The sequence below is a fragment of the Neomonachus schauinslandi genome, chromosome 6 (genome assembly GCF_002201575.2).
Source record: "Neomonachus schauinslandi chromosome 6, ASM220157v2, whole genome shotgun sequence".
NCBI lineage: Eukaryota > Metazoa > Chordata > Mammalia > Carnivora > Phocidae > Neomonachus > Neomonachus schauinslandi.
This window is the reverse complement of record NC_058408.1, coordinates 88,570,252-88,594,078: the sequence shown is the minus strand read 5'-3', so window position 1 is coordinate 88,594,078 and position 23,827 is coordinate 88,570,252.

Sequence of the window (23,827 nt, the reverse complement as noted above, 5' to 3'; positions counted from 1 at the left end):
CGGGGTGTTGACCTATTTTTATTGATTTTGAGAGGGGTTCTCTGTGCCTCCTGGATTTTGATGCCTGTTTCCTTCCCCAAATTAGGGAAGTTCTCTGCTATAATTTGCTCCAATATACCTTCTGCCCCTCTCTTTCTTCTTCTTCTGAGATCCCAATTATTCTAATGTTTCATCTTATGGTCTCGCTTATCTTTCAAATTCTGCCCTTGTGATCCAGTAGTTGTTTATCTCTCTTTTTCTCAGCTTCTTTATTTTCCATCATTTGGTCTTCTATATCACTGATTGTCTCTTCTGCTCATTTATCCTAGCAGTTAGCACCCCCATTTTTGATTGCACCTCATTAATAGCTGTTTTGATTTCACCTTGGTTAGATTTAATTCTTTTATTTCTCCAGAAAGGGTTTCTCTAGTAACTTCCATGCTTTCTTCAAGCCCAGCTAGTATCTTTAAAGTGATGATTCTGAACTCTAGATCCAACATCGTACTAATGTCCGTATTGAGTAGGTCCCTGGCAGTCGGTACTACCTCTTGTTCTTTTTGTTGAGGTGATTTTTTTCCGTCTTGTCATTTTGTCCAGAGGAGAATAAATTAATGAGAGAACAAAATGCTAACAGGGTAACAACTTCCCCAGAAAATATACTCTAAACAAATCAGAAAAGCCCTGAAGCTGGGGGAAAAGAAAGGGAAAGAAAGAAAAAAGAAAAAGATAAAAAGAAACAAAAACAGAACAAAACAAAAAAAAAAACAGAATATCATCAAATATGATCAGGCTGGTGCATAGATCAGTGCCACACACTAGATTTTGGGTGTATTTTGGTCTGTTAGAAGAAAGTGCCTCCCAAAATTTTAAAGAAACAAAAACTTATATATGTAGAAAAATAAGGGTTGATATGATGAAGGGATGGAATATGACTGTAAGGATGAAAATTATAAAAAATTTTATAAAAGGAATTGATAAGAAGTTGTTTGAAAAAAGAAAGAAGAGGATTTTAAAAAAAGAAAAGAAAAAAAAGGGAGAGAATGTGATCAGGCAGGAGAGTAGAACAAAGCCATACACTAGAGATTTAGGGTATATTTTGATCTGTTAGAAGAAACTGTATCTCAAAATTTAAAGAGAGAACAACTTATATATATATGCCAAAAATAAGGGTAACTACTATGAAGGGATAGAATATGACTCTAAAAATGAAAAATAAAAATGTTTTTTAAAAAAGGGATTGATAAGATGTTGGTTGAAAAAGGGAAAAAGAAAAATTCACACAAAAAAAAGACAGTTAAAAAAAATTAACTTTGAAAGACTAAAGAATCAAGGTAAAAAAGCCATGGATTCTATGTGCAGTATTCCCCTAGCGCTGGAGTTCTGCCATTCTCATTGATCAGTAAACTTGGTCTTGGCTGGCTGTTCTCGCTGATCTTCTGGGGGAGGGGCCTGTTGCCATGGTTTCCAAATGTCTTTGCCGGAGGTGGAATTGCCCCGCCCTTGCCTGGTCTGGGCTAAGTAATCTGCTTGGGTTTGTTCTCAGTAGCTTGTGTTCCCTGCAAGCTTTCCATCCAGCTTTGGAGGCTGAGAGTGAAAATGGCGGCCTCCCAATCTCCGCCCCGGAGGAGCTGAGAACTCAGGCCCCACTCCTCAGTGAGCCCCCAGAGAAAAGCAGTCAATCACTCCTGTCTCACGGTCTCCCGCCGCTCTGTGCTTACCCGGCCTGTGACCAAGCATTTCTATCTCTGGCACCTGACCCGGTGTGGAGTCTCCAAACCCAGCAGATCCCTGCGGTGCACTCCCGCACTGCTCTTCCTGGGGGAGGAAGGGGAGTCTCCCTGGATCTGCCACTTGTTGGGTCCCTGCTGGAGGAGCAGTGGCCCGACTGTGCCACAGATCACAGTTTATGGCAACCCCGAGCTGAGAGCCCGCGCCTCGGCTCTGTCTCTGCAGCCGGCTTCCTGCTCCAATACCTGGGAGCTCTGCCACACTCAGGCCCCCCTCCGGTCTTTCTGTGACCCCGAGGGTCCTAAGACCACACTCTCCCACGAGGGTTCCACCCCCCTGCTTAGCTACTGGAGCAACGTCCCTCAGCAGAGCCGACTTCTAAAAGTTCTGATTTTGTGCTCAGTGGCTCTATCACTTGCCAGAAGTGGCCCACGAGGCCCCCTCCACCACCATCTATCCTCCCGAATATCACCTCGGATTCACTTCTCCGCACGTCCTACCTTCCAGAAAGTGGTCACTTTTCTTTTCAGAGAGCTCTTGCTATTCTTTTCTTCGATCTCCTGTTGAGTTTGTAGGTGTTCAGAATGGTTTGATCCCTATCCCGCTGAATTTCCTGGACCAGACGAAATCCAGGTCTCCTACTCCTCTGCCATCTTGCTCCACCCCCCTAACTACAGTAATTGCTAGATAGGAAAAGTTTGTAAAGGGTTGTCTCCTTGACTTTAGTCAGAAAACTAACAGTGCTAAGTTCTCTCAGACAGCAAGAAGGTGGGAGAAGGCAATCACTGTGAAAGCTGATACCTAACTAAGACATATCCAAGAAGCAAGGATGTGGTAAACCATATTGTAAAGTAGATGGCATAGACCCTTTATAAAGAGAATAATAATGAACAATCAATCAACACTTGCTACATAAAAAGAATGTGTGGGTTACACAAATGTGTACCATCTCTATTTTAAAACTCCCTGACAAAGAAATGGCATCTTTCAACATTTTTTCTTTCAAAGTATATATGCAACCAAGTCAAGCTTTAAATACTCTCTGCTTCCTTCCATCTCATTTATAGAAAACAGGATCCTGCCTTTGCTTTGAGTAAGACTGAGTCTTCCCAAAGCAGTCAGCTTCCACACCTAGGGATTTCTTTCTTAAGCCGTTATTAATGCTATTTCTGAGAAAGCATGTGTTGGTATTCTTGTTCAGATTGTACAAGGGAAAAGATATATTGTATCATGGCAAAGAGACACCAGTTATTTAAAGAATTCCCTTAAACATAGCATCCCTAATGTACTGTGGTAATTTATCTGTGGGCTTTATTTAGCCATGAGGTACTTCTTCTTATCAGCATAAACAGTAACAGGAAGAATTGGTGTTTGAGTGGGGACCTGAAGATGCTGAATAATTTGAAAAGCTTTTAAAGCTTTGAAGTGTTGAGTTTATTATTTTGCCAATAATAAAACTTGAAATACCATCTGCTTGTGCTTATGACTGGAGCTTCTGCCCTTGTTCAAACGATGAGACCAATGTGACTGTCACTTGTGGATGCATGTTTCAGAACTGGCACTCTCTCCTGATACTCCTTAAGTAGCTCAACTTCTTCCTCCCCTGATGGAACCATACAGAGCAAATAATCAACCTCTCAATTTTACTGGCCCAAATCTACACTGTGCATCATTTCTCTCTCACAAATGCTCTATCCAGGTGGCAGAAGATCAACATTAGAAAGAGAAATATAGTGCCTTGTTTCCTTGCTTCCTTTATATCCTCATCCAACCCTCAAAGTATTTTAGCAAAGATTCCTGTAAATCCAATACTGAATGTCCAGATTATAACTTCCAAGTACCTTTTTGCCAGGAAGCATAATGACTCTGAATGCTTCAAGAAGGAACCTCAACTATAATACTGTTATTGTGGCTTCTGATAGCTCCAAATTGGAAAACTGTGCCATGACCCTCAAACAAGGGTGCAGAATTCTTCCTGAGGTTTCATTAACCCAGTGAGGCCTGCCAGGTGAGGAAGAGAATTAATCTTAAGCCTAGACTTTCAAAGAAATTCTGAGTTGTTTCAGATCAACCTACCAAACCCCTTTAATGGGAATAACAGTCTCATTTCTTAATTTCTTACTTTTGAGATTTGGATTTATTATGAAGTTTTAAGCAATCAAAACCATGTGCATGGATTCTATCAAATGATGTATTTTCCATTTCATTTTAACTTGGAATAATACACAGCTAGTATCTGGAGGTATGTACCCACAGAGATTTACAAAGAAATTAATGCTAAAATGTTTGGGTGTATTTCATAATGTCCTCTTCCCTCTGTGAGAAGAAGATTTATAAAAACTATTTTGTTTACCTACCCATCCTGTTCTTCCTCTCGTGCCCTTCTAGTCAGCAACTGCATGAGACAGGACCAGTGTAGTAACACTGCAGGTTATCTACACTGAGGCTGACAAAAGTTAGTGGAAGATATAAAAAGGCCTGCCACACGGAGTTTCCTAAATGGGCAGCCCCAATGTTGCCCTTGTTATTGACAATAAGTTACTTGTCTTGTCCTCATCCTTTTCCTGCCATATGACCTTCCCCCAAGTTAGTGCTCCTGAGTCACGAGTTGCTCCATTGCTAATTATCATTTACTTCATTTGCATATTACAAGTTGCCCATAACCAAGGCAGTTGGGAGTGGTGCTTGTGCCTTCAGCCAAGTGTTGCCTCCATCTGGTCAGGCTGCAACAGGATTCTCACTCACCTCACTCTTGTGGCAGCAAGTTCAGCAGAATCCTTCTCCATTCTCCTTATGTCATGTCCTTATGTCAGTTTCTCCACAATGACTCAGGAACTGTTCTGTTTTCTCTAGATTTATCAGTTAATTAACTTTTTTTCTTCTAAAAAATCTTGATATCATTTACTCCTCCAAAAGATTACCCTTCCAATCAATCTGGTGCATTCAACATATTTCAAAATCAGAAGAAAAATATGTACAAACATACAGACTCACAGGCAAACACACACCTGTTCTTGGATCACTGCCAATGAATGTGCATGCTCTGTAGAAGGAAGAAAAATCCCTTGATGGAATGTTTATTCTCTGGGCATTTTCCCTTAAAGAAAGGACAGATTGCTACGCCAGTGAGACATTTGCAGTAATGGGACATAATCCAAAATAAAAAACTTAGAGAAATTAGGCTACTATTCCTGGACCTCCTCTCCTTTTTATCTATACTCTTACTCTTTTGATAATTTTATTCATTCTCCCATCTTTTAAAACTATCTGTATAATAAGGATTTTATATTTGTATATGCAATCTGGAACACTCCCCTGGATTCCAAACCCATAAATTCACCTGCTTGCTTGACATCTATACCTGGAGATCTATTAGGAATCATAAGTGAATAAATCCATGGAAATTTTATGTTAACAAACTTATCTTTGTTCTACCCTCAACCCTTTCCATTTCAGTTAGTGGCAACTCCTTTCTCCCAGTTTCCCATGCCAAAATCTTGGATTCATCCTTTATATCTCTTTCTTTCATCACCACACGTCTAATTGGTCATCAAATCCTGTGGGCTCTACTTTCAAAATATATCCAGAATCCAAACAATTCTTTTTTTTTTTTTAAGATTTTATTTATTCATGAGAGACACAGAGAGAGAGAGGCAGAGGGAGAAGCAGGCTCCCAAGGAGCAGGGAGCCCGATGCGGGACTCGATCCCAGGACCCTGGGATCATGACCTGAGCCGAAGGCAGACACTTAACGACTGAGCCACCCAGGCACCCTCCAAACAATTCTTTAATCTCTTTAACTGTTACTAACCTGGTCCAAGTCACCATTATCCCTTTTCTGGATTATTTTCACTGGCCCCTACCCTTGTACCTTTCCATCTTTGTCAGCCATAGTGTATTCTCAGCATGTCGGCTAGTATGTGTGAGCCTTGAAAACTGAAGGGTAAACCTGACTAGCATCTTCCAGTGGCTTTCCATATCACTCTGAGGAAAAGCCAAAGCCCTTCCATGGCTTGGAAAGGTCTAATTGATCTTTGAATTCATCTTTTCTACTCTCTTGTTCTTGCTCAATCCATTCCAGCCACACTATACTCCTCTTCTGGGATTTGAACTTGCTGTTTCCTCTTTCGGGAATTTTTCTCACCAGATATCCATCCATATGGCTGGCTCCCTTGTATCTTTATATCTTTACTAGATAAAGGAGAAGGGAGAGAAAACTAATGTAAGAAAGGGGAAGTGAGCAAAACATTGTATGTTTATTTAACACAATAAATAAAGTAGCTATATCATTGTCTAGGAGATAATGTCTAGGAGATATAACATTGTCTAGATGATAGACAAAAACCAATGAAACAAAAGAGGCTTAGAGGAAAATCTGGAGTGAACTCTAAGAGAATGAATTAAAATAGAATGCAGAGATTTTATCTCCAAATCCATGAAGGGTCCCCATGACATAACCTCAGTAGTTCCCTTCCTGTCTTGATGAGCATTAAATTGAATAACCACCTAGGAGCCATTTTCATAGTTTTAACTACACAACCTTTTATTAGGTTGAAACTATGGACATTCAAACAGAAAACATGATCCCAAAGATAAGCCAGAAAGCAGTGATCCAAAGGTTAGCCTAAGAATTGGAATATTAAGAAGACTCAGGAGGGTTTAAAATATTTTTTCCAAAGAAACATTTAAAAGACAAGAAGAAAGCCCTTTTCTAAATGTAAAAGTAGTGGCCATAGAAACATTTATTAGTTCACAGAGTTCTGTTGGCTTAGAAGAAAGTTTTCCAGAATGAAATCCAAGTGTTTATTCTCTTCCTCCTCATAGATCCTAACTCAGAATATTCTGGAAATGAATCAGGCCAGAATAACACCACTTTTATCCAAATATTTATCTTAGTAGAGTATCCATAACCAGAACCATTGAAATATGCCTTAAAATTGTTTGAAACTACAGTCTCTCAAGGTCTTATTTAATTGTGTTTATTAATTTATTTTATAAGGAAAGTGCCAGTGGAGGATGAAAATTTAAATTATCAAAGCTAAAACTGCTATTTTGAGTGCAGATTATTTATTCCATAGTGAACATCAGAATTTGTCTTTGGGAATGGCCTTTTGGGCAGGTGCTTTTAGTTATCTAGATTTAACACAAGTACCCACCCATTTCTCTTGGAGAACACTGCTTCTGACTGAAAATTAATTAAGTAATATAAACGATGTATAATTATACCTCCGTAGTTTAAGGCTTTTTTGTTTTTATCTAGGCATCCATACGCACACAAATGTATTGTATTGTTCTTGTGAGGAGTGCTTGTGTTTAAGAAAGAGAATGAGTATGTATTATGTCTAAGGACAACTCACAAGAAGTTGGAAGCTGAGGCTGCTTGATGGCAGGAAAGATGAGGCAGCAGATCTGGCATGTCTTTACCTCATGCTGGTGGCTGGATCATAAAACAGCCTGGATGGGATTTGCCAGCACCCACTCTCTGCTAACCTTCTGAAACCCCCCAAAAGTATCATACTTCTGACCATAATAACTCTTGTTGTCAAATATTTTACTTGTTTTATCCCATGACTTGAGGGCCAGACCACATCCAATAAACAGAGTGGGACATTCCTCTAAGGAAAATCTATGTCTGTCAAATCACTTGAAAGAAAATGAGGTAGGCCTTAGCCTGGAAGAGGAAATGGCATTCTCCTCCCTGAGGCCATGAGATGTTAAGCCTGAATATTGGGAATTTCTGATCAAAGGCATTGTTTCTGAGAGGACTTAGGCTTAGCTCTGGAACCTGATGGCAAGCCAATGTCAGGTAAAAAAAAAAAAATCCTGTGGGTGGGCATTTATAATGACTCCAGAAAGAGTGATGTCTATATCCAGTTTTAAGCTTTTTTTTTCCCCCTGCATTATAGTTCACTTCTCAGGTAACAATCAGAGCCAATGGATTTCCCAAGGTTCACCAGATAGGAACTTAGAATACTGGTTGGGGTAAGGATTCCTTCTGAAAGCTGGAGAACTCATGGAATTATGTGAAGTGTGCAAGTTTAGAGTTCTGAAGTCCTGCAGTCTCTGTCTGTGTATTAGAAGAGGGGCAGTGCTCAGCAATGAGTCTCATCTCTGACACAGAACACCACCTCAGGGACAAGATCACCAGACAGATACCATGGTCACTTTGCACCAGGTTTAGGGATGCTATTTAAGTGTGCAACCCAAATTCTATTAGTCACAATGGCATCATTTAAACAGTAACAAAACAGTATTTCTCTGGTTCTGTCCCACCGGTATTTCTGCAATCTAGCCTGCCCCAACCACCTCTGACTGCTTCTTCAAACTTCCTTACAGAAAAATCACATGCTTATTAGCCTAAACTTGAGGCTACCATTTAAGTTCTGTCATCTTTCTGCTCCTTATCATGCCACTGAGGTAAACTCTCCTTCCTCTGTCTTCTTATGTGGCAGCTGCCCCATGCTCAACTCCCAGGCTTTTGGTCTCCAGTCCAGATATAAGCCTGTTTGTTCCATGTTTCAAAGGCCTCCTCAAGTCAAGAAGATTCCTTTCATTCTCCAATTCCACACACTGCTACATAGCATTGCTTTCTCCCCTCCTGGTCTTGCTTAGGTTTTATTAGAGCTGTTGGTTTCTTTCTTTAAACTTCCTCTTTACTGAAGTAGTCTCTTTCCAGAAACCATCCATGATTCCGCAAGAGATGATTCAGAGGACATACTGAGAGGCAGACACTACACTGTACTCAAAATTACCTCTGCCCTCTGACTCCAACCTATTTTTCTTGGCTTGAACTTGTAAACCTGACACCCTCTTTCAGTTGGATGAGTTTTTCCTTTTGGGAGCTCTGGAGATCAGCCTTCCAAGCCCTCTAGACATGCCCAGACTCTAAGCAAAGTGAGATTCTAATGGTGCCAGGAGTGAGAGCACTTTGGGTTGGGAGCAAAACATGTAAAACAACCACCACTCTTTGATTTCATGTCTCATGTCTGATCATTAATTTATTTTATTGCACATATCACATAGCTTTTTCTAGACTCTTTGATGAGAATCTTAAAAAATCATTAGAAGATGATGCTTTGGGGAAAAGTTTTCCAGAAGTGCAATCTCTATATCCTCCTTCCTCTCAAGCTACCCTTCTGACACACATTCATCTGTATCCTCAGGTGAACAGAGCTTGATTCAAATTCAAAATCCTGCCATAGGGAACATAAAAAACTTTTCCTGATCAAGTTTCTCTATTACATTGGATAGTTCACTAAGGGAAGGTGGTAGGTGACACATGTACCCTTTAACCCCCTGACCTCAGTGTTCCAGAGAGTATATCAGTGTAGATGGGAGCTGGAGTTAAACGCTCAGGTTACATGGCAGAGTCTTCAAAATTGAATCCAAATCGACTAAAGAAAACATAAGAGGCAGAGAGTTTTGAGGAACATTGGTGAACTTCAGCATGTTACTGGCCATTTAAAAGAAATTGTACAGTGCACCATTTAGAAATTGACCCACTATTACATAAGTCAATTTGGATATGTCTACATTTATAGATGCACAAATAATTTATGCTAAATAAAGTTATGTTTTTTATTGGCAGGGACACTCACTAGGTCCAGGGAAATCCAGAGGACAAACTGATAATTTTAAAGACTCTTTTGCTGGACCTTGGAACAGAATTATCTGATGATGATGATGGTAGCAGTTGTAGGATTTTGCCAATGAGAACAGAAGTTCCTAAAACTGAAGGGCTTCATCCTTTGTGAATTTCTGACAAAAGTACACCTGAACCATGTTCTTGGTTCTGATTAGAAAAGAAACTCATGATCAGAGTAAAACATTTTCAAAATACATAAAAGTGTAAAAAACAAAACAAAACAAAAAACAAAAATAGCCTGCAACTCCAAAATCTAGTGTAAGTATTTATTAATATTTTGGTGTATTTTATTGTAGTATTTTGCATGTTCTATTGTTGATAAACATTTTTTTGACATTTTAACATCTCTGAAACAAATGCATCTTATAATTGGTGACTTGTTAAAATAATAATTCAAAGTGTTTTTCTCTTTAAAAAAAATTACTTATTTAGAGAGAGAGAGCATGAGCAGAGGGAGAGGGAGAAGCAGACTCCCTGCTGAGCAGGGAGCCGGATGCGGGACTCGATTCCAGGACCCTGGGATCATGACCTGAGCCAAAGGCAGACGCTTAACCAACCTAGCCACCCAGGAGCCCCTGTTTTTCTCTTTCTTAGAGAAAGAGAAATATGTATGCAATAATGGTGCCTGTTAAATTTAATAATCACAGATTAGATGGTTACATGAACTTCAGACTATATGAAGTAAAGAATATATATGCATGCATTTGTGAATTATATTTAGGAAAATTTATCATGGTTCTCTCTTATTACAATGTTGTATTCAAAGGAAAACACCAGCAACTGAAACTAATCCAAATCTTTATTCCAGAAATGCAGTCATTATCCTCCTTCCTCCCAAGCTACCCTTCTGACTCAGATTCATCTATAGCCTCAGGCAAACAGAGCTTGAGTCAAATTCAAAATCCTGTCATAGGGAACATAAAAGACTTTTCCTGATCAAGTTTCTCTATTACATTGGACAGTTCATTAAGGGACCTCGATTCATCTGGTCCCTTGAATTTAGCTGTATATCTATCAAACAATTCTGAACACCCACAAATTCAGCCTGAGATATAAGAAAATATTTCTGGAACTCTACTAGTAGAAAAGCCACTGCTTTTTGCAAGGTAGGAGGTGTGGAGTCGTGAATCTGTGGGGAGATATCAGAAGATAAATGGAGGGGGTAGGGAGCCTCCATAAGCTAGTTACTGGAAAGTGATATACCACCAGAATGCAAAATCAGAACCCTTAGAAATCTGCTCTAGTGAGACATCCCTTTCTGAAAGGGGCTCAGGGGATGAAAAGGGCAGAATTCTAGGTAGTTCATTGTGGTCTCAGGATCCCAGGAGACACAAAATGAAGGGGGGGTGCATGAACCAGTAGAGTGCCCAAGCAGTGGAGTGGTGAAACTGGTTATGGTCAGCGAGCCCAGGAGGGGCTCTCAGTTCCAGTCGCCACAAACAGTGAGCTGGGCTGGTTGGGTGACCGCTCTTAGCCTGAGCACCCTGAAAAGGACCGGAATGTGTAGGCCTTTTACCATCCCCTGGGAGGGGCGAAACATCTGTGCCCAAACCGGGCAACAACTCTCAGGGCGGTAGCAGCCCTGGAAAGGACAGTAGGGCAGCACCCAGCCATGACCCAGGAGCAGCAGAGCAGGGTGCACACATGTGAGCCCGCAACTGCTGGCAGTCACAAGGGCACAAAGCGCAGTGACACTTGTGGGTCCCTGGGACTCCCCCCGGGGAGGATTGCAGTGGGCATGTACTGCAAGGCAGAGTTTGGCACACACAAAAGTGAAAACTGCCCCAGATGTTTTTTTGAAGAGAGGGGACCGAGATCTTTCAGCTCTGGGCTGGAGATCTGAGCACAGCATCTTTGCTCTGATCCTCTGAAGAGGCTCAGAAAGCCTCCAGGGAACAAAAGCCACATAGATGACCAGCTTACACTGAGCCCAGCCCCTGACCAGGGGTGGGGCAACTCCACCAAGGCAAAGACACCTGAGGAGCAGCAAAGCAGGCCCCTCTCCCAGGAGACAGACTGGAAGAACAGATGGACTAAACTTTATGGTTCCCACAAGACTGTAAAACTCCAGCACCAGGGGGAAATAGTATATTGAGCTCCAGGTGTTTTCTCATGACTTGTTTATCTTTCAGTCTAAAATTTTCCATGTTTGGTTTTTTTTTCACTTTTTCCCATTTCAACTAGATTCTTATTTTGCCAACGCATGTTTTTAAGTCATTTTTAACTTTTATTTTTTACATCTACATTTTATACATACATATACTTCATTTTAGTCTTTTTTCACTCTATTCAATCATATATATACATATATGTGTGTGTATTATATAGATATATATATAACTTTTGTTTTCTTGGCAATTTTGGGATGTAGTGTCTTCTAACACAGAGACCAAAATTCAATCAAGAACAAGTGGGTCACCCTACTTGGTCCACACTGTGAGATTATAGTCTCTCTTCCCCTCCCCACCTTTTGTTTTGTTTTGTTTTGTTTTGTTTTGTTTTTCTTTGCTTTTCTGTTGCAGCTTCCAACTACATCGGATTTGTCTAGGGGGTATTTTGCTTGGGTCATGGTTGATATTTTGGACTCTGCTCATTCACTCACTCATCCTTCTCTGGGCAAAATTACTAGAAGGAGGAATTCACAACAAAAGAAAGAACCAGAGGCAATGTTCTCTGTCACAGAGCTAATCGATATGGATATAAGTAAGATGTCAGAGACAGAATTCAGGATAGCAATTATAAAGTTAAAAGCTAGGCTTGAAAAAAGCATAAATGATAGTACAGAATCTCTAAAGGTGGAAATGAGATCTAATCAGGCTGAACTTAAAAAATGCTATGAATGAGATGCAGTCTAAATTCAATGCTCTAACAGCTAGGGTAAATGAGGCAGAAGAGAGAATAAATGATCTAGAGGACAGGCTGATGGAAAGGAAGGAAGTTGAGGAAAAGACAGAAAGACAACTACTAGCCCATGAAGAAAGGCTTTGAGAAATTAATGATGTCCTGAAATGAACGAATGTCAGAATTATTGGGGTGCCTAAGGGGGTGTAGAGGGGGGGGCCGGAAGCTATATTTGATCAAATCATAGCTGAAAACTTCTCTAATCTGGGGAAGGAAACAAGCATTCATGTCCAACAGGCAGAGAGGACCCCTCCCAAAATCAATAAAAACAGATTAACACCCCGACATATAATAGTGAAGCTTGCAAATCTTAGAGAAAAAAAGCTATCCTGAGAGCAGCTAGGGAGAGGAGCTTCCTTATGTACAGAGGTAGGAACATCAGAATAACATCAGACCTATTCACAGAAACCTGGCAGGCCAGAAAGGGCTGGCAAGATATATTCAAGGTACTAAATGAGAAGGACATTCAGCCAGGAATACATTATCCAGCAAGGCTGTCATTCAGAATGGAAGGAGAGATAAAGAGCTTCAAGACAGACAGAAACTGAAAGAATTTGTCACCACCAAGCCAGCACTGAAAGAAATATTAAGGGGGATACTGTAAGTGAAGAGAGACCCCAAGAGTTACATAGACCAGAAAGAAACAGAGACAATCTACAGAAACAGGGACTTTACAGGCAATACAATGGCACTAAATTCATATCTTTCAATAGTTACTCTCAATGTAAATGCTCCAACCAAAAGACACAGGGCATCAAATTGGATAAAAAAGCAAGACCCATCCCTATGCTATCTACAAAAGACTCATTTTAGACCTAAAGACACCTCCAGACTGAAAATGAGGGGGTGGAGAGCCATTTACCATGCTAATGGACTTCAAAAGAAAACTGAGGTAGCAATCTTCTTATGAGACAAATTAGATTTTAAACCAAAGACCATAGTAAGTGATGTAGGGGGACACTATATCACACTTAAAGGGTCTATCCAACAAGAAGATCTACAATTGTAAACATTTATGCCCCCAATATGGGAGCAGCCAATTACAGAAACCAATTAATAACCAAAGTAAAGAAACACACTGATAATAAAACAATAATAGTAGGGGACTTCAACACCCCATTCAAAAGCAATGGACAGACCACCTAAGCAGATGATCAACAAAGAAACAAGGGCTTTGAATGACACACTGGACCAGATGGACTTCACAGATATATACAGAGCATTCCATTCTAAAGCAACAGAATACATATTCTTCTCGAGTGCATATGGAACATTCTCCAGAATAGATCACATATTAGGTCATAAATCAGGTCTCAACCGGTAGGTTGGGAATTATTCCCTGCATATTCTCAGACCACAATGCTTTGAAACTGGAACTCAATCACAAGAGGAAATTTGGAAGGAACTCAAACACGTGGAGGTTAAAGAGCATCCTACTAAAGACTGAAGAGGTCAACCAGGAAATTAAAGAAGAACTTAAAAAATTCATGGAAACTAATGAGAATGAAAACACATCAGTTCAAAACCTCTGGGATACAGCAATGGCGGTCCTAAGAGGGTAGTACATAGCAATACAAGCCTCTCTCAAAAAATTAGAAAAATCCCAATATGCAAGATAACCTTACACCTAAAGGAGCTGGAGAAAAAGAGCAAATAAATCTTAAACCAAGCAGGAGAAGAGAAATAATAAAAATTGGAGCAGAAATCAATAAAATAGAAACCAGAAGAAGACTAGAACAGACCAATGAAACTAGAAGCTGGTTCTTTGAAAGAATTAATAAGATCGATAAAGCTTTGGCCAGACTTATCCAAAAGAAAAGAGAAAGTACCCAAATTAATAAAATCATGAGTGAAAAGGGAAAGAGCACGACCAACACCAAGGAAATATAGAGAATTTAAAGAACATATTGTGAGCAACTATATGCCAATAAATTAGGCAATCTGGAAGAAATGGATGCATTCCTGGAAACTTATAAACTACCAAGACTGAAACACAAAGAAACAGAAAACCTGAACAGACATATAACCAGCAAGAAAATTGAAGCAGTCATCAAAAATCTCCCAACAAACAAGAGTCCAGGGCCTGATGTTTTCCCAGGGGGAATTCTACCAAACTTCTAAAGAAGAACTAATATCTATTCTTCTGAAGCTCTTTCAAAAAGTAGAAATGGAAGGAAAACTTCCAAACTCATTCTATGAGGCCAGCATTACCTTGATCCCAAAACCAAACAATGACCCCATCAAAAAGGTGAATTACAGACCAATATCCCTGATAGAACATGGGTGCTAAAATTCTCACCAAGATCCTAGCCAATAGGATCCAACAGTACATTGAAAGGATTATTCTCCATGACCAATTGGGATTTTTTCCTGAGTTGCAAGCATGGTTCAACATTCGCAAATCAATCAACATGACACATCACAAAATAAAAGAAAGGACAAGATCCTCTCAATTGATGAAGAAAAGCATTTGACAAAATACAGCATTCTTTCTTGATTAAAACTCTCTGCAGTGTAGGGGTAGAGGGAACATACCTCACTATCATAAAAGCTATCTATGAAAAGCCCACAGCAAATATCATTCTCAATGGGGAAAAACTGAGAGCTTTTCCCTTAAGGTCGGCAACATGACAGGGATGCCCACTCTCACCTCTGTTGTTCAATGTAGTACTAGAAGTCCTAGCCTCAGCAATCAGACAAGAAAAAGACATAAAAGGTATTCAAATTGGGACAGAGTCAAACTCACTCTTCACAAATGACATGATACTTTACGTGGAAAACCAAAAGACTCCACCCCAAAATTGCTAGAACTCATACAGGAATTCAGCAACGTGGCAGGATAGGAAATCAATGCACAGAAATCAGTTGCATTTCTATACACTAACAATGAGACAGAAGAAAGAGAAATTAAGAAATTTATCCCATTTACTAGTGCACCAAACACCAGAAGATACTGAGGAATAAACCTAAAGAAAGAGTAAAGGATTTGTACTCTAAAAACTACAGAACATTTATGAGAAATTGAGGAATACACAAAGAAATAGAAGAACATTCCATGCTCATGGATTGGGAGAATAAACATTGTTAAAGTGTCTATGCTACCCAGAGCAATCTACACATTCAGTGCAATCCCTATCAAAATACCATCAACATTTTTCACAGAGCTGGAACAAACAATCCTAAAAATTGTATGGAATCAGCAAAAGACCCCAAATAGCCAGAGGAATGTTGAAAAAGAAAACCAAAGCTGGAGGCATCCCAATGCCAGACTTTAAGCTATATTACAAAGCTGTAATCATCAAGACAGTATGGTACTGGCACAAAAACAGACACATAGATCAATGGAACACAACAGAGAACCCAGAAATGGACCCTCAACTCTATGGTCAACTAATCTTTGACAAAGCAGGAAAGAATACCCAATGGGAAAAGGACAGTATCTTCAATACATGGTGCTGGGAGAATTGGACAGCCACCCGTAGAAGAATGAAACTGGACCACTTTCTTACACCATACACAAAGATAAACTCAAAATGAATAAAAGACTTAAATGTGAGATAGGAATCCATCAAACTCCTAGAGAAGAACACAGGCAGTAACCTCTTTGACCTCAGCCACAGCAACTTCTTGTGAGACACATCTTGAAAGGCAAGGGAAAGAAAAACAAAAATGAACTATTGGGACTTCATCAAGATAAAAGGTTATGCACAGCAAAGGAAACAGTCAAAAAATGAAAAGACAACCTACAGAATGGTAGAAGATATTTGCAAATAACATAACAGATAAAGGGCTGGTATCCAAGATCTATAAAGAACTTCTCAAACTCAACACCCAAAAAACAAATAATCCAATCAAGAAATAGGCAGAAGACATGAACAGACATTTCTCTAAAGAAGACATCCAAATGGCCAATAGACACATGAAAAAATGCTCCACATCACTTGCCATCAAGGAAATACAAATCAAAACCACAATGAGATACCACCTCACACCAGTCAGAATGGCTAAAATTAACAAGACAGGAAACAACAAGTGTTGGCAAGGATGTGGAGAAAGGGGAAACCTCTTACACTGTTGGTGGGAATCTAAGTTGGTACAGCCACTCTGGAAAACAGTATGGAGACTCCTCAAGAAGTTAAAAGTAGAGCTACCCTATGACCCGGCAATTGTACTACTAAATATTTACCTCAAAGATAAAAATTTAATGATCGAAGGGACAGCTGCACCCCAGTGTTTATAGCAGCAATGTCCACAATAGCCAAACTGTGGAAAGAGCTGAGATGTCCACTGACAGTTGAATGGATAAAGAAGATGTGGTTCATATATACAATTGAATATTATTCAGCCATCAGAAAGGATGAATAGTTACTATTCACATCTACATGGATGGAACTGGAAGGTACTATGTTGTGCGAAATAAGTCAGTCAGAGAAAGACAACTATCATATGGTTTCACTCATATGTGGAAAATAAGAAACAGCACAGAAAAGGATGGGGAAGGGAGGGAAAATGGAATGGGAAGTCATCAGGGAGGGAGAAAAACCAGGAGAGACTCTTAACTACAGGAAACAAACTGAGGGTGGCTGGAGGGGTGGGGTGGGTGGGTGGATGGGGTAATTGGGTGATAGGCATTAAGGAGGGCACATGATGTGATGAGCACAGTATTACATGCAACTAATGAATCATTGAACACTACATCAAAAACTAATGATGTACTGTATGTTGGCTAATTGAATTTAAATTAAAAAAGTATTTAGTTTTATGGAGCTTATCACTTGGAAGTAGTAAAAATAAAACAAAACAAGAAAAACAAACTGTAGTTTATGCTTACATTTCCTTTAATTCTTGTTCTTGCATTTGGCCTGTGATCAGGAAATATAAGTTAATAAACATGTATCCTCCCCTAAATAGCCTAAGTAATTTTAAAAAAGAAAAGCAAAGCTGGAGGTATCCCGATTCCAGACTTCAAGTTATTACAAAGCTGTAGTAATCAAGACAATATGGTACTGGAACAAAAATAGACACATAGATCAATAGAACAGAATATAAAACCCAAAAATGAACCCATGACTATACAGTCAATGAAACTTTGACAAAGCTGGAAAGAATCAGCAATGGGAAAAAGATAGTCTCTTCAATAAATGGTGTTGGGAAAACTGATCAGCTAAATGCAAGAGAAGAAAACTGGACCACTTTCTTACACCACACACAAAAATAAACTCAAAATCGATTAAAGACCTAAATGTGAGACCTGAAACCATAAAAATTCTAGAAGACAGCACAGGGCTCTGACATTGGCCATTTTCTAGATATGTCTCCTGAGGCAAGGAAAACAAAAGCAAAAATAAACTATTGGAACTACATCAAAATAAAAAGCTTCTGCACGAAAAGGCAACAATCAACAAAACTAAAAGGCAACCTACAAAATGGGAGAAGATATTTGCAAATGACATTATCTAATAAAGAGTTAGTATCCAAAATATATAAAGAAATTGTACAACTCAACACCAAAAAGCCCAAATAATCCAGTTAAAAACTGGGCAGAAGAAATGAACAGACATTTCTCCAAAGAAGATATCCATATGGCCAACAGATAGATGAAAAAATGCTCATCATCACTTACCATTAGGGAAATACAAATCAAAACTACAATGAGATATCACCTCATACCTGTCAGAATGGCTAAAATCAAAAACACAAGAAACAACAGGTGTTGGCGAGGATGTGGAGAAAAAAAACCGTCATGCACTATTGGTGGGAATGCTAACTGGTGCAGCCACTGTGGAAAACAGTATATGGATTCCTCAAAAAGCTAAAAATGGAACTACCCTATGATCCAGTAATCACACTACTGGGTATTTACCCCCAAAATACAAAAACACTAATTCAAAGGGATACATGTACACACACCCCTATGTTTATAGCAGCATTATTTATACAAGATATGAAAGTCCAGTGTCCATCAATAGATGAAAGGATAAAGAAGACCAAAGGATAAAGAAGATGTGGTGTGTATATACATATATACATACCAGGTCTTCTTTATCCATATATATATTATGAATATATGAATAATATGAATATTATTCAGCTGTAAAAAAAGAATGAAATCTTGCCATTTGTGATGACATGGATGGAGCTAGAGAGTATAATGCTAAGCAAAATAAGTCAGAGAAAAACAAATACCATATGATTTCACCCATAAGTGGAATTTAAGAAATAAACAAAGAAAAAAAGAGAGAGAGACAAAACAAGAAACAGACTCCAAACTGTAGAGAACAAATTGATGGCTACCAGAGGGGAGGTGGGTGGGGGATGGGTTAAATAGGTGATGGGGAGTAAGGAGTGCACTTGTCCTGATGAGCACTGAGTAATGTATAGAATTGTTGAATCACTATACTGTACACTTGAAACAAATATAATACTGTATTAACTATACTGAAATTAGAATAGAAAATTTAATAAAATAAAAAATGTTTTAAAACAAAAATTTAAAAATAAACAGGTATTGTTTTCTTAAATATGTAATTCTTATTTTATATAAAAACACATGAGAGTATATTATAGACTTGCTGCTCTCACTTATCCGCACCTGAACAGAACCTGCTTGTTGCTCCCTTGGTAACTTTGATGTGTGCTACTTTAAAAGACACAGGGTTTAGACTGATAAATCACTGACCTCTAACAGAAAGAAAAAGAAGAAAGAAAAGAAAAGAAGAGAAGAGAAAAAGAAAAGAAAAAGAAAGGGAAGAAGGAAGGAAGGAAGAGGGAGGGGAAGAAGGAAGGAAGGGAGGGAGGGACGAAGGAAGGAAGGAAGGAAGGAAGGAAGGAAGGAAGGCACAGTGTTTTGGAAGAGTCAATCAACTTTCATCAGACTTGACTTGTGCATCTTATCTTTTCCTAAATGCTTTCTCAGAGTACCATCTTTAGATACAAAATGAGAGATGAGATTCACAAATGCTAACACAGCAACTTCTGTTCACATTAAAGTATAAATGCCTAATACCCGTTCTTTCCAAGGTACAGGCCTTGATGAAGGCAGGAGTACCTTGGAAAAAGAAAGATCCCCACCTTAGCAAGGGAAAAGCAAGAGGTAGCAAATGCCAAACCTATTGCTTCATCCTTTCGTGTCTGGTCACCCCTGACCTAGATTACAGAGAGTTCACTATAAGCTGTGGCTGATTACACCAGGACTTTATTCTTTAAAAATAGAAATTACATGAGTTCCAAAGTTTATACACAAGCCTGAATTTTACATTCAACACAAAGCAAGGGAATCTTCTCCTACATTTATTTTTCAAAGTATAATAATCATACAGAAAAATCTCCAGACACATTCCTACCCATCTCTATTCTTCACCTCTATTTTCTTCAGATATTTTATTTACAAAAGAAGCAATGAGAGTGGGAGAGAGAAAGAGAGAACTTTAATGTAGATAAACACCAGACAAGACAGAGCTGACACATAATCCAAGCAAAAAGGGAATCAGCAGGGTGTAGCATAATTGCTTTGTACACAACAGCATATTCCAAAATAATAAACTTTAAACATTCTTGAATGTCAAACAACATTCTTCCCAGTCCTCTTTATACTGCTGAGCACCGAGAGATTGGCCCATCAAACCCCAGGTGACACCGTTTCTAAGGCTAAAAGCAGGAAGGCGAGACAAAGAAGGAAGAAAATACCCAAGTCAAGGTTCATGCTAGATACATTCCACTGGCAAAGCCAATAGTATTCTCCAGTCATTTCAGTGACTGGGCTGGGAAACAGCTTTTCTTATAATTATTGTTACCAAAATTTAATAGGATTTTATTATCCATGGGGTTGCATGTAAGAAAATAGGGCATTGTCCATTCAAAGACATAATGTGACTCTCCCTTTCCTAACTGATATCTGGGAAAGCCAAAAAAAGCACCTGAAACAAGGGCTGTGAAGAACTGACAGAAAATTCATTTAAAAATGACACATTTGTCAACTGCTGGCTGATGTGGATAAGCAGATGGAGTTAAACAAGCTTAGGTAACTTAGGAAAAAGCCTCATTAAGGCTCACTGACCTACAGATTTCAGTCAGTTCCCCATAAAGGAAAAGGACAAAGGCTTTGTCAGAGTTAATTGCAAGATGCAATAGACCCAAGCAAAATGTTTAGGTAAACTCTAACAAACATGAATAAGAAAATGAAAGAATAAAACAATGATAAATAAAAAGAAGCAAATAAACTGTCCATAATCCCCACCCCGCAGTTATAAACACTATAAACTTTGTACAGATGCATCATCCATTTATCCATCCACAACTCACTGTGGAGATTTATGTCATATTTTGGTAGTAAACCTGTCATTTATGACTGACCACCTGACCTAAAAAGTCACCTCCTTCTCTGCTTATCACCCCAAAAGTGTCCCTTTTTTGCTGTCTCTGATGGTAAGACCATTCTTGTCTTCACATTTCCCTCCTTTCTTCGGCTACTCTTTTTTTTTTTTTTAAGATTTTATTTATTTGACAGAGAGAGACACAGCGAGAGAGGCAACACAAGCAGGGGGAGTGGGAGAGGGAGAAGCAGGCTTCCCGCGGACCACGGAGCCCGATGCGGGGCTTGATCCCAGGACGCTGGGATCATGACCTGAGCCGAAGGCAGATGCTTAACGACTGAACCACCCAGGTGCCCCGTCTTCGGCTACTCTTATTCAATGATCTTACAAATATTTATAGAGTACATATTGCTAGTATAAGCCAGACACTCTTCACTCGAAAGAGCCAGACCACTACCCCTGTTGATAATCAGAACCCCTGAACCTGCAGGCACAGAAGGTCCCTACCAAAGAGCTACCTGCCATCCACCACCCATACTCTGCCTGTGCACCAGCAACAGATCCTCAAACACCACACTACCTCCTTACAGACTGAACTGACCCCTAGCATCTCTATAACCAGACTCCATCCCCAAGTGCTTTGCCAGTTTCACTTTGTCCCTCAAATTCCCTAGTCACGTTTTCACAGCTATACCTACAACAGTGTCACCACTAGACCTAGACTGGAATAACCCAATTGAGTATAGTCAGGTAGCCCCTCAACATGTAAAATTATGAAGTGCACTCAGACCAGAATGTCTAAGAGATTTCAGAAAGGGTGTACTATCGCACATCATCACAGAAAAAGTCAAGGGCATTTCAAATTGTTTTAGCTTCTGAATTAGGTGGGAAAGAACTAGGATGAAAAGAGGTCACAAAGACAGAAGGCTGATGAATCAGATGTGTTTACTTTCTTGTGGCTCTAGTATCAGCAGGGGCTTTATATGCCTGGAAGGTATGTGTGTTCTATTTGCCTGGTTTTTCTTTAGAAAGACAAGAGAAGGGCTTGTATGGGCAGCAAGACTGACCCTGGGAGTCTGAATAAGGGAGACAGCATGGAATGGTAGTGAGAGCATCAGGGATCAAGGCAAGCAGTGTGACCTTGGGCAAGTGATGCAACTTTCCTAAATCTCCAAGTCCTCGGTTATAAAGCAGGGAGATAATAATACTCATGTCATATGTTCAGAGTCAGCATTAAATACCACAACTTAACACAAAGTCAGTACTCAAACAATGTTAGGTGATATTACTATGGATGTTAATTAATGGAAATGACAATGTGAAACAAAGGCTGGATAATCCCTTGTCTGAAATGCTTTCTGCCTCTTAAAGGGAGTAGGATTAGAAAACATCCCTTTCAATTCTATGGCTCTTGGATTCCCTGTGACACTCTTTGTGTAGGAGCAACCACAACCAAATTAGTGATCCTTTATGGAGTGTTGGCAAGGTGAGCAATAGACTAGATTCTTTATACGTGTTATTTTTTATTTCAGCCCAAACCCTATGGAATGTGCCCTATTATCTTTATTTTACAGATGAGAAAACTAAAGCTCAGGAGAGCAAATAAAGTGCTAGAGGCTCTACTTCTAAGAGGTGGCAGAAGTTGAATCCTAATCTGAGTCCTTCAAACCTCAAAGCCTACACTCTTTCCAATATGCTGCTTTTCTGTGGGGGAAACAGAAAGTGAATCATTCATCCTCAGATGGTTTTCCAGGAGTTGAGTGTCTGTCCTCTCATTGATCTAAACCCATTTGTTGAATTCCTTTTGTGACCAATAATAATGTAAAAATGGTACTTACCTGCAAATCAGTTGACTGGAGTGGGGCTGCCAGCTATGGCCAAGGATCACATGAGGCTGGACACTCATCTAATTCACTGAGTAGTCTTAGAGAATCCTACAATGGACACTTGGATGGTGAAAAAAGTAAGTATCCATTTTAATACAGTGGATTTGGCATGGACTGACAATTTTTAAAAACTCCTATGAAAATGAAGGAACAAAGATCTTCAGTGCTTTTGAATAGGGAAAGAGTGATACTTGAACCTCTAATTAAGACTGACTCTACTGTCTATTTAGCTGCTGTATCCTAGGCCTTGGAAGCCAGGGGAGGTAGTCAAGGTGAGGGATGACAATGACAATGGAAAACATCTTTAACTAAGTCTCCACCAGTTATAGTCACTAGAAGCTGGAGAATCCACCCTTCCTTTAGCATGGTCCCAAATGCCTCAATGTGCCCCTTCACAGCCCATTACCTTTGTTTACTGTCAACTTCAAAGTCATATCTCACCAAAGTGCCTGTCAGCCTGATTGTTAAGCCACCAGTTCTACCAATAATGGTCCTTCAGTGTCACAGGTGTGGCTCCTACTGTCATAGGACTGCTACTCCCTTGAAGGCTAGGACTCCCAGACTGGGGTTTATGTACGTTTATATTGGGCTCTTCAAAGGATGGTTGCCTGTATATTTTAATCCACTCTTGAGGCATTTGGGACAAGTTTATTTAGGACTGGGTTAGATTATATTCGAGTGGCACAGCCCAGATGACAACCAAAACTGTACTAACAACCTGACCATAAGAGAGTGTCCTGGGAGAGAACTCTGGTACTTCAAAGCAGGTGCCTGATTCAATCAGAATATTCCTTCTGGAGTATGATTCTCAAAGTGTATCTGGCATTGTTCTGGTTACCTGAGCAGGGTCCTTCTGAGGATCCAAGAACGGATCATTCATTTTTTTATGGATAAAAAATGAAAAACTCAATTTACATCTTTAGGTACATCTTTTACACATTTATGTAAAACTAATTGCTTTTTACCAATAAAACTACTGGCTAATGTATTAAATGATTGATATAGAAACTACACAGTAGTTTATTTTCCTCTAGAATGGAATCATGAGCAAAATAATAAAAAGACAATTTTCTTCATGCCCCTCACAGAAATAGTCTTTGTGTTTCCTGTTCTGGGATTCCTGGTTTCAGGCAGTGACCAGCAGCCTTTTTGAGTTTCAGGATATATATAGAATTGTGCCAACCTGAGACTACTCCTATCCTGGGCTTGGTTTGGTTAGGTGAGGGGTCCCAGACTCAAATGCCTTCTAAGGCTTTGTGAGTAATTTGGATGAATGCAGTGTATAAGGCATATTAAGGAGGAGTGGCATCTGTGGTAACTTGGAGTTCACATGTCCTTCTTAAAAAAAATATTCAGAGGCACCTGGGTGGCTCAGTC